This window comes from Arachis hypogaea, chromosome 17, assembly GCF_003086295.3.
Source record: "Arachis hypogaea cultivar Tifrunner chromosome 17, arahy.Tifrunner.gnm2.J5K5, whole genome shotgun sequence".
Taxonomy (NCBI): Eukaryota; Viridiplantae; Streptophyta; class Magnoliopsida; order Fabales; family Fabaceae; genus Arachis; species Arachis hypogaea.
This window is the reverse complement of record NC_092052.1, coordinates 33,509,504-33,520,638: the sequence shown is the minus strand read 5'-3', so window position 1 is coordinate 33,520,638 and position 11,135 is coordinate 33,509,504. Positions and strand designations below refer to the sequence as shown.

The window sequence follows — 11,135 nt, the reverse complement described above, 5'->3', positions numbered from 1 at the left end:
TGTTGGTTTTGCTGTGCTGGAGAAGGTTGAGCTTGCTGAACTTGTTGTTGATTTAATTGCAACTACTTCAGCAAGTTGGTCATTTCACAGATACTCTGAGTTAAAGCAGTAGTCTCTCTGCTAGAGGATACTTCTGCCACGGCTTTTGAACGGCCTTGTTTCTGCCTGTGATTCCTAGTAGATTCAGCTAAGTCACTGATTAATTGCCATGCTTCATCAGTGGTCTTGTACTTTTTCATAAACCCATTGCTAACACTTTCCAATGTGGTCTTATCTTGGGGCCTCATGCCCTGTGTGACATAACCGAGTAACACTATCTTGTCAATCATATGGTGGGGGCATGCTTCCAGAAGATTATTGAAGCGCTCCCAGTACTCATAAAGAGTTTCAGAATTATCCTGAACAATCATGGAAATATCTTTCCTTAGTTTATCAGTAACTTCAGCTGGAAAGAACTTTTCCAAGAATTCTCTTCTCAGTGTATCCCAATTGGATACAATTGCTGCTGGTTGAGTATAGTACCACTCTCTTGCCTTCCCCTCAAGAGAAAACGGGAAAGCTTTCAGCAAAATTAAAGTTTCATCTGCACCATCACGCTTAACAGTAGAACAGGCTGCCTGAAAATCTCTCAGGTGCTTGATAGGCTCTTGAGCAGGTAAGCCATGAAACTTGGGCATCAAATTGAGCAGTGCGGTCTTTATTTCAAAGTCCGTAGCTACCGTTGGGTGATGCGCTCGAAATGGTTGCATTGTAAAATCAGGGGCTCCAGCCTCCTGGATAGTAACTCTTCTGGCTGCTGCCATGTTACCTGCGCGTGAAACAACCAAATCAGTAGAACGGGGGCTGGTTTCTTTTTCAAGTGACGTTTTAGATCCGCCCTCAGAGAGGACTAACCGACGCCGAGCTTGCCTTATTCCTGAAATAGTTCTTTCAATCTCAGGATCGAATACTAGCAAGCTTGGATCAGGAAGCGAACGTGTCATCTAACGAAAGAAACAAGCAGCTCATAGTAGCAAAATAAAATAAAATGCAAATAAATAATTTCTAATTAATAACTTTAGCACTCTATTGCAACTCTCCGGCAACGGCGCCAACAATTGATGCGAGCAGAAATTGGCGAGTTAAGAATGATTATAAAATATGCATTGCAAGTATAGTTCTCAACCAACCAGAAATCCGCTTATCAATTTAGAAGGGTGTCACAAAAATTAAAATTAAAATACTGGGAGTATGAATCCCAGGTCGTCTCCCAACGAGTTGCAGAAAAGTGTGCTATTTTATTAATCGAATGTTTTCAAAAAGGTTTGAGTTGAATGGCAGAAAATTAAATTAGAGAATTTATATAAATCTAAATAAAAGCCTTGACTGGGAGTTGATTAGCTGGAAGTCCTATTCTTGTTGCAGTGCTCTCAAGATTAATTGAGAATTGGGGGTTATTCTATTTAGTTGTCCCTTACTAAGTAAGGGAAAGTTAAACAAGTTGGAATGCTATTCTATCCACAAGTCCCAATCCGCTCTTGGGAGGATTGGTGTTAGTGACTAGAGAGCAATCCAACAATAAACCCAATTACAATCTTTCTCTTGAGCATCCCAACTCAAGGATTTCTTTCAATCAACTCCCCATCAAGTTAGGGAACTACTCGCTCATTGTAAACGAAGAATTCATAACATAAGAAAGGAAATTAAAGAAAGACATGATAAATAATGATCAAAGGATTAATTAAAAATAAAATTGATTCTTGTATTAATAAATGCTAAAATAATCCAATAGTAAACTTGAGTAAATTAAGGAACATGGAAGAGTAAGAGACAAGTAAAGAGAACGAACTAGAATGTCGAAGTCTTGATGAGGCAATAACTCTTCTCAATATCCCAATGCAAAAACAATGAAAAATAACGAATCCTAAAAACCATGAATGTGTAGAGAGAAAACCTAGAGGAGAGGAAAACTAGATCTAAAAACTAAACTATGCGGAATGAATGTTGTTGTTGGTTTCTGCATGTTCTCTGGCTCTAGTATGCTTTTCTGGGCCGAAAACCGGGTCAAAATAAGGCCCGAAATCGCCCCCAGCGATTCTGCAGATTATGCAGATCGCGCATGTCACGCGGTCGCGTCATCCATGCGGCCGCGTCATTCGACTTTCTACTTTTCCACGCGGTCGCATCATCCATGCGGCCGCGTCGCTGCGATTTCATTTCTTTCACGCGGTCGCGTGATCCATGCGGCCGTGTCGCTTCTCGCTGGTCATCTCCTCAATTTCTTGTGTTCCTTCCATTTTTGCAAGCTTCCTTTCCAATCTCCAACTCATTCATGCCCTATAAAGCCTGAAACACTTAACACACAGATCACGGCATCGAATGGAATAAAGGAGAAATAAAATATATAATTAAAAGTCTCTAGGAAGCAAGTTTTCAATCATGCAATAACTTTAGGAAGGAATTATAAATGCATGGTTATTTAACGAATAAGTGGGTAAAGATCATGATAAAATCACACAATTAAACACAATATAAACCATAGAATAGTGGTTTATCAAGCACACCCTGGAGGACAGGCTTACTGGCGTTTAAACGCCAGTAAGCATAGTAGAATGGGCGTTTAACACCCAGTCTGACAGCATTCTGGGCGCTAAATGCCAGAAATGGTAGACAGATTGGCGTTTAACGCCAGAAAAGAGTGTCTGGTTGGCGTTAAATGCCAGAAATGGGCATCAGCCTGGCGTTTAACACCAGAAAAGGTAGCAGAGTTGGCATTAAACGCCAGAAATGGCACACAGAGGGTGTTTAAACGCCAGAATGGTGCAGAGACCAGAATTCCTTGGCACCTCAGGATCTGTGGACCCCACAGGATCCCCACCTATCCCAACTCACTCTCTCTCCTCTTCACACCTCTCCATAACACTCTTCCCCAAATACCCTTGACCAATCATATCAATACCTCTTCCCCAAACACCATTCACCTATCAAATCCTACCCTCTTCTCCACAATCTCTTCACCACTCACATCCATCCCCTACTCCCCAAAAACCCATCATAAAACCCCACCTACCTCACCATTCAAATTCAAAACATTTCCCTCCCAAACCCAACCCCCTCTTACACGAATTCCCTCTCTCTTTTCCCCTATAAATACCCCTCCTTACCACCTTCAATTTCACACATCATAAACACTTAAACCCCCTGGCCGAATTCAAAACACCCCTCTATCTCCTCCATTTCTTCTTCTTCTGCTATTTTCTTTCTTCTTTTGCTCGAGGACGAGCAAACCTTTTAAGTTTGGTGTGAGAAAAAGCTCTGCTTTTTTGTTTTTCCATAACCATTAATGGCACCTAAGGCCGGAGAAACCTCTAGAAAGAGGAAAGGGAAGGCAATTGCTTTCACCTCTGAGTCATGGGAGATGGAGAGATTCATCTTAAAAGTTCATCAAGACCACTTCTATGAAGTTGTGCCAAGAAAAGGGTGATTCTCGAAGTCCCCTTCATGCTCAAAAAGAGTGAATATCTGGAGATCCGACGTGAGGTTCGGAGAAGAGGTTGGGAAGCTCTCACCAACCCCATCCAACAAGTCAGAATCTTAATGGTTCAAGAGTTCTATGCTAATGCATGGATCACTAAGAACCATGATCAAAGTGTGAACCCAAACCCAAAGAATTGGCTCACAATGGTTCGGGGGAAATACTTATATTTTAGTCCGGAAACCGTGAGGTTGGCATTCAACTTGCCAATGATGCAAGGAGATCCTTACCCTTTCACTAGAAGGGTCAAATTTGATCAAAGGTTGGACCAAGTCCTCATGGACATCTGTATGGAAGGAGCTCAATGGAAGAGAGACTCCAAAGGCAAGCCGATTCAACTGAGAAGGCTTGACCTCAAGCCTGTGGCTAGAGGATGGTTAGAGTTCATCCAACGCTCTATCATTCCTACTAGCAACCGGTTTGAAGTTACAATAGACTGGGCTATCATGATCCATAGTATCATGAATGGAGAGAAAGTAGAAGTTCATGAGATCATACCTCTAGAACTATACAACGTGGCGGACAAGCCCTCCACTTTGGCAAGGTTAGCCTTCCCTCATCTCATATGTAACCTATGCAATTCAGTTGGAATTGTTATAGAGGAAGACATCCTCATTGAAGAGGACAAGCCCATCACTAAAAAGAGGATGGAGCAAACAAGAGAGCCCACTCATGGACCTCAACAAGAGCATGAGGAAGTCCCTCATCAAGAAATCCCTGAGATGCCGCAAGGGATGCATTTCCCTCCACACGACTATTGGGAGAAACTCAACACCTCTTTAGGAGATTTGAGTTCCAACATGGAACAACTAAGAGTGGAATACCAAGAGCACTCCATCATCCTCCATGAAATCATAGAGGACCAAAAGGCCATGAGAGAGGAGCAACAAAGGCAAGAAAGAGACATTGAGGAGCTCAAGCACTCCATAGGATCTTCAAGAGGAAGAACTAGCCGCCGTCACTAAGGTGGACCCGTTCTTTAATTTTCTTGTTCTAATTTTTCTATTTTTCGGTTTCTATGCTTTATGTTTTGTCTATGTTTTGTCTTTATTACATGATCATTAGTGTTAAGTGTCTATATCTTAAAGCTATGAATGTCCTATAAATCCTTCACCTTTCTTAAATGAAAAATGTTTTCTGAAAAAGAAAAAGAAGTACATGAGTTTCGAATTCTATCTTGAAAATAGTTTAATTATTTTGATGTGGTGGCAATACTTTTTGTTGTTTGAATGAATGCTTGAACAATGCATATTTTTTATAGTGAAGTTTATGAATGTTAAAATTGTTGGCTCTTGAAAGAATAATGAAAAAAGAGAAATGTTATTGATAATCTGAAAAATCATAAAATTGATTCTTGAAGCAAGAAAAAGCAGTGAAACACAAAGCTTGCGAAAAAAATGGCAAAAAATAAAGAAAAAAGAAAGAAAAAGAAAAAGCAAGCAGAAAAAGCTAGTAACCCTTGAAACCAAAAGGCAAGGGTAAAAAGGATCCAAGGCTTTGAGCATTAATGGATAGGAGGGCCCAAAGGAATAAAATCCTGGCCTAAGCGGCTAAATCAAGTTGTCCCTAACCATGTGCTTGGGGCGTGAATGTGTCAAGTGAAAAGCTTGAGACTGCGCGGTTAAAGTTGTGGTCCAAAGCAAAAAGAGTGTGCTTAAGAGCTCTGGGCACCTCTAACTGGGGACTCTAGCAAAGCTGAGTCACAATCTGAAAAGGTTCACCCAGTTATGTGTCTGTGGCATTTATGTATCCGGTGGTAATACTGGAAAACAAAATGCTTAGGGTCACGGCCAAGACTCATAAAGTAGCTATGTTCAAGAATCAACATACTGAACTAGGAAAATCAATAACACTATCTGAATTCTGAGTTCCTATGGATGCCAATCATTCTGAACTTTAAAGGATAAAGTGAGATGTCAAAACTGTTCAGAAGCAAAAAGCTACTAGTCCCGCTCATCTAATTAAAACTAATCTTCATTGATAATTTTGGAACTTATTGTATTTTCTCTTCTTTTTATCCTATTTTGTTTTTAGTTGCTTGGGGACAAGCAACAATTTAAGTTTGGTGTTGTGATGAGCGGATAATTTATACCCTTTTTGGCATTGTTTTTACATAGTTTTTAGTATGTTTTAGTTACTTTTTATTATATTTTTATTAGTTTTTATGCAAAAATCAAATTTCTGGACTTTACTATGAGTTTTTGTATTTTTCTGTAATTTCATGTATTTTTTGGCTGAAATTGAGGGACCTGAGCAAAAATCTGATTGAGGCTGAGAAAGGACTGCAGATACTGTTGGATTCTGACCCTCCTGCACTGGAAGTAGATTTTCTGGAGCAACAGAATCCCAATTGGCACACTCTTAATTGCGTTGGAAAGTAGACATCTTGGGCTTTCCAGAAATGTATAATAGTCCATACTTTGTCTGAGATTTGATGGCCCAAACTGGCATCTAAATGCCAGTCAGAGACCCTTTTCTGGCGTAAAACGCCAGAACTGGCACCAGAACTGGAGTTAAACGCCCAAACTGGCATCCAAGCTGGCGTTTAACTCTAGAAATGGCCTATGCACGTGTAAAGCTCAATGCTCAGCCCAAGCACACACCAAATAGGCCCCGAAAGTGGATTTCTGCACTATCTGCACTTAGTTACTTATTTTCTGTAATCCCTAGTAACTAGTTTAGTATAAATAGCACTTTTACTATTGTATTCGTAGTTTTGGAACCTTTGGAGTTTATGCCATAGGTCACTTTTTGGAGGCTGGCCATTCGGCCATGCCTAGACCTTTTTCTCTTATATATTTTCTATGGTGGAGTTTCTACACCTCATAGATTAAGGTGCGGAGCTCTGCTGTTCTTCATGAATTAATGCAAGTACTATTGTTTCTCTTTCAATTCATGCCTACTTCTTCTCCAAGATATACTCTCGTACTTAATTCAGTTAAGTCAGAATGAAGGAGTGACCCGTGACAATCACCCACTATCTTCGTTACTCGCTTAGCTAAGATCCGCATGCCTGACAACCACAAGCGGTCTACATGATGTTCAACGTAGTCATTGGACGACAGCCGGAGTATATTCTCTTGGGTCTCTAATACACAGACCGAGTCCGTGAGATTAGGATCTTCGTGGTATAGGCTAGAACTAATTGGCAGCATTCCCGAGATAAACCTTGACTGTGGTATTCCGAGTAGGATCTGGGAAGGGATGACTGTGACGAGCTTCAAACTTGCGAATATTGGGCGCAGTGATAGTGTGCAAAAGGATATAGAGATCCTACTCCGACGCTAGTGAGAACCGACAGATTATTAGCCGTTCGGTAGCTGTACCTGGTATTTTTCATCCAAGACGAGAAATCCGACAGTTGATTAGCCGTGCAGAGGCCGTACCTGGTATTTTTCATCCGAGAGGATCATACAGCTTGCCATGGAAGGGAGTACGCATGATTGGAAGAAGGCAATAGGAAAGCAGAGGTTCAGAAGCAACAAAGCATCTCTAAACGCTTATCTGAAATTTCCACCAATGAATTACATAAGTATCTTATTTTATTTTATGTTTTATTTATATTTTAATTATCAAAATCTCATAACCATTTAAATCCACCTTACTAAGATTTACAAGATGACCATAGCTTGCTTCAAGCCGACAATCTCTATGGGATCGACCCTTACTCACGTAAGGTTTTATTACTTGGACGACCCAGTGCACTTGCTGGTTAGTTGTACCGGAGTTGTGAAAAGTATGATCACAATTCCGTGCACCAGCGCCACTACTAGGCAACATTCTCCCACTTCTGTTTTAAAACTCGATCCTAGGAAAAAGTAAGTTCGGCATAAAACTTAAACAATTTAATATGTCTAGAGAAAGAAAATCAACTTCAGTACTACACGAACAATCCACATACATAAGCAGCATGAATAACCCATGATAAAGTTAACAAACAAAATAAAATATCCTAAAACAGAAATGACGTTAGCAAAACTTAAAAATTAATAAACAAATTTAATTACATTGTAAAAAAAACCTAACTAAACACTAATTACTCTAATTATTCTAAATTATTCTAAACCCTAACTAAAACATTAACCACTTTAAATTATTTCAACAATAAACTATAGATCAACCCTATTTACTCTAAACTAATTTAAACCATAAACCCTATCAAAAATTAGCCTAATCCAACACAATTAATATATTAATATCCTATATCAAACCTTGATAAAAAAAATTAAACTCTAATTACTCTATACTAATTTAATTAAACTAACAAATAACAAATTAAACTAAATACTAATTTCTCTAAATTACTCTAAATCCTAAATAAACCCGAACTAAACACTAATTTAAACCATAAACCCTATCAAAAACTATCCTAATATAATAAAATTAATATATTAATAACCTATATCAGAAATTAACATAACCTAACAAAATTAATCTAACCTAAACTAATATATTAACCTAATGTACAAATTAAACTAACCTAGTTGTGGAAGAGGTAGTGGCTGCGGATTTCAGATGCTACAAAGCCACTACCATAGAAAAGAGGTGGAGGGCGATGGGAGATTAGGGTTATGACAAAAAATAAAAAATGAAAAAAAAAACATGACAACAAAAGCTTACCCTAAGAATGGAGGGTGAGGGAACAACGAGAAAAGCATGACACGGTGACTACGGCGAGTCTATGTGGTGGCAGTAGTAGTAGAAGGAGCTTGAAGACAACATTCCCTCGTGCAGCACCCACGATGGCAGAAAAGGGGGCAGTGACGGTGGCAACGGTGGACCTTAGTGGTGGAGACAATAGAGGCTAGTGATGAGAGAGGAGAGAGAAGAGAGAAAAGAGGAGAGAGAATGATGATGTAAAAATGAGAGACGGGAGTGCAAATTCAAATTTAGGTCAACTCTAATGTTGGATTTTTTGACGAAAAAATACGATGGTAATATTGGTTTCATTTACTAAAACGGTGCATTTTTTTAAATTTGATTATCGTCAGATTTCTTCGACGCAAAATCCAACGATAAAATGTGTGCCATTTTAATTTGAACTCGTGCTATCTGTTACCTTCGAGTTTTCGAATGAATTGTTCAATCCGACGGTAAATCTAATAGTTCGATAAAATTGCCACGCTAACCATTGAAAACTTCAACAGTAAAACCGCTGGTAAAGGTCATCACAAAATCTGACGATAAATTCGACGATATTACAACGCATTTCTTGTAGTGTAAGTCTAATAAAATTGGTTAGTGGTGTTCTATATAAATAGTAGTCTTCTGCTCTTTGCTTGTAGCTGAAGAAATAACACAAAAGAATGAAATTCTATTTTTCTATCATCTTCAATCGCTTCATTTCCATTACTCACTTTCAGTTTACTGCAACCAACAATTTTTAGATTTCTAGATTTTTATTTGATATCTAGAGACTTAAATTCATCATGACAATAGTACTCACCAATAATTTTGTATCAAAATACTTTCTTTCACGAATTGCTGACTAGCTCAATGAGAAGAATTTTATCATTTGGAGGCATTTTGCTTTGGTTACAATCGAAACCAAGAATTTGAAAATTATCTCTCTATCAAAAAAATACCAAACAATTCGTTAGTAAAACTACCAAAATTTCTAAAACTTATGTTATTTCTACCACAAAAATCTCAGATCGAGTAAAAAGAGTGTAAAGAATGAAAACTCTTGTAAGATCCGATTAATTAACGGCTAATTAACCCATAAATGAGAATTTATTCTAGAAAGCCAAAAAATGTTATTTTTATGGCTTAATATGATAGAGGAAATTGAGACGAGAATTTCGGTACCAATTTTATAGAAATCGGACCAAGATTGGACCGAATGGGCCAAACCGGGCCAACCGGACCCAAAGTGGGCCCTTGGCCCAACTAAACTAAACCAAAACCCTAGTTTTCAGCACTCTCTCTCCTCATTTGAGACACTAAACACGCTGAAATGGAGGCCATGGAGGGAAGAACACTCTCTCAAGTTCTATCTCTCACTTGATCTTCAAACCACCATAACTTTTGATCTAGAGCTCCGATTGCCGCTCCGTTTGCGGCCACGCGTTCACCGCGGAGAGCTCTACAAAACCCATACAATCAATCTTGAGGTAAGCCACGTTTTACTGTTCGAAATTCTAGCCCTTGATTTCGAGTTTCATGAGCAAAAATGTTGAGATTTTGGGTTCTTTGATGTTATAGGACCCAACTCTCTTGAAGGAGAAGGTTAATCTTGTCTCCTTGGACCTTGGGTGTGGTAAGATTCTCAACCCTAGTATAATTTGTTGTTCTATGATGTTTGGGTATTGAGATGTTGTGTATGGGTATGATGATTGTGGCTTAGGTTGTGTATATGTGAATATTGGAGCTTGATTGGTGATTTTGGAAAGCTTGGAAGAGGGTTTTGTGTGATAAAATCTGTTCTTAGAGGTGTTGATACCTTGAGAGCTTGTGGACAAGTGGTTTGGAAGTGCTCCGGTTGAGCTTGGGGAATCGGCTAAGGTATGGTTTTAGTTTCCCGTATCTAATATGTAATGTGGTAGGAAATACTTAGGCTAGAGGCCCTAAGATAGGCATTGAATTGTTGGTGTTGTTGAATGGTTGAAATATATGATGTGTTCATATATGTGATTATGAATATTGATGCCTTGATTGTGTGAAATATGAGAAATGCATGTTGTGATATATGCTTGATGGATGATTGAGGTTGAATTGATGGGTGGTACCATGTTGATGGTGAGTATGATGTTGATTATGTATAATGATGGTTAATTGGAAATGGTATTATTGGAAATTGGGATGAGGAAGGATGTATGACATGATATTGTATTTGTCCTTTAGCCATTTGATTGAGAAGTGTTAAAATGGTTGGATGTGGTTTGGAAACCTTGGTAAAGTGTCAATGTGTGAGTTGAGGATGGCTTGTTGTTGATTTTGGTACATTTTGAATGATTTCAAAGAGAATGATTGAAATTGGCATGTTTGATTGATTTTGAAAAGAGTTGAAAGTGGCTTGTTTTGAAAATGGCACCTTGTGGTTTTGTATGAAAACATGGTTTTTGGGCATACTTTGACGGGACATAACTTGGACTACGGATCTCTGATTTGTGCCAAATCTGTTTAGAAATGAAATTGGATCTGGGATGTCCATGCCGTTCGAAGAACGAGTGAAAAACGATTTAAAATGAGGAAGTTATGTCCGTCGGAAGATTGGGGTTTGAATCTGTAAATTCTGCAGCTTTTAACTTAGAAAATTTTTAGCAGAATGACCCCTCGCGCGTAGGCGCACTTGGTGCGTACGCGCCGTTCTTCGAGAAAGCGCCATCCACGCGTGCGCGTGGAGTGCGCGTACGCGTGGCCCTGTTTTCATCCCAAAGTTGATTTTTGAGTTTTAAAAGCCAAATCTCATACTTCTAAGCCTCCGATCTCACCATTTATGTCTTAAATCATTATGACATGCCTAGCTATTAAAAAGGGGCTAGTGAATGAGGTAACTTGCGAGTGAAGCAAGGGAAAAATGAATGATCAATGAGGATCAAGATGATTATGTGAGATGCGGAGGATGGTGGTGGAAGTGCTTGTTAAGCCATGGGCCGAAAGGCTGTAATTGCTAATGAAA

The 11,135-nt window shown here is 39.0% G+C and overlaps 1 non-coding gene across 1 annotated transcript; it reads left to right on the top strand.

Annotated features, from left to right (window-relative positions):
• The first annotated feature begins 323 nt into the window (after positions 1-323).
• Positions 324-431, top strand: LOC112768736 (small nucleolar RNA R71). The gene has a single exon (XR_003186131.1). It is a non-coding gene; the product is annotated as a small nucleolar RNA R71 (small nucleolar RNA).
• Positions 432-11,135: the final 10,704 nt, after the last annotated feature.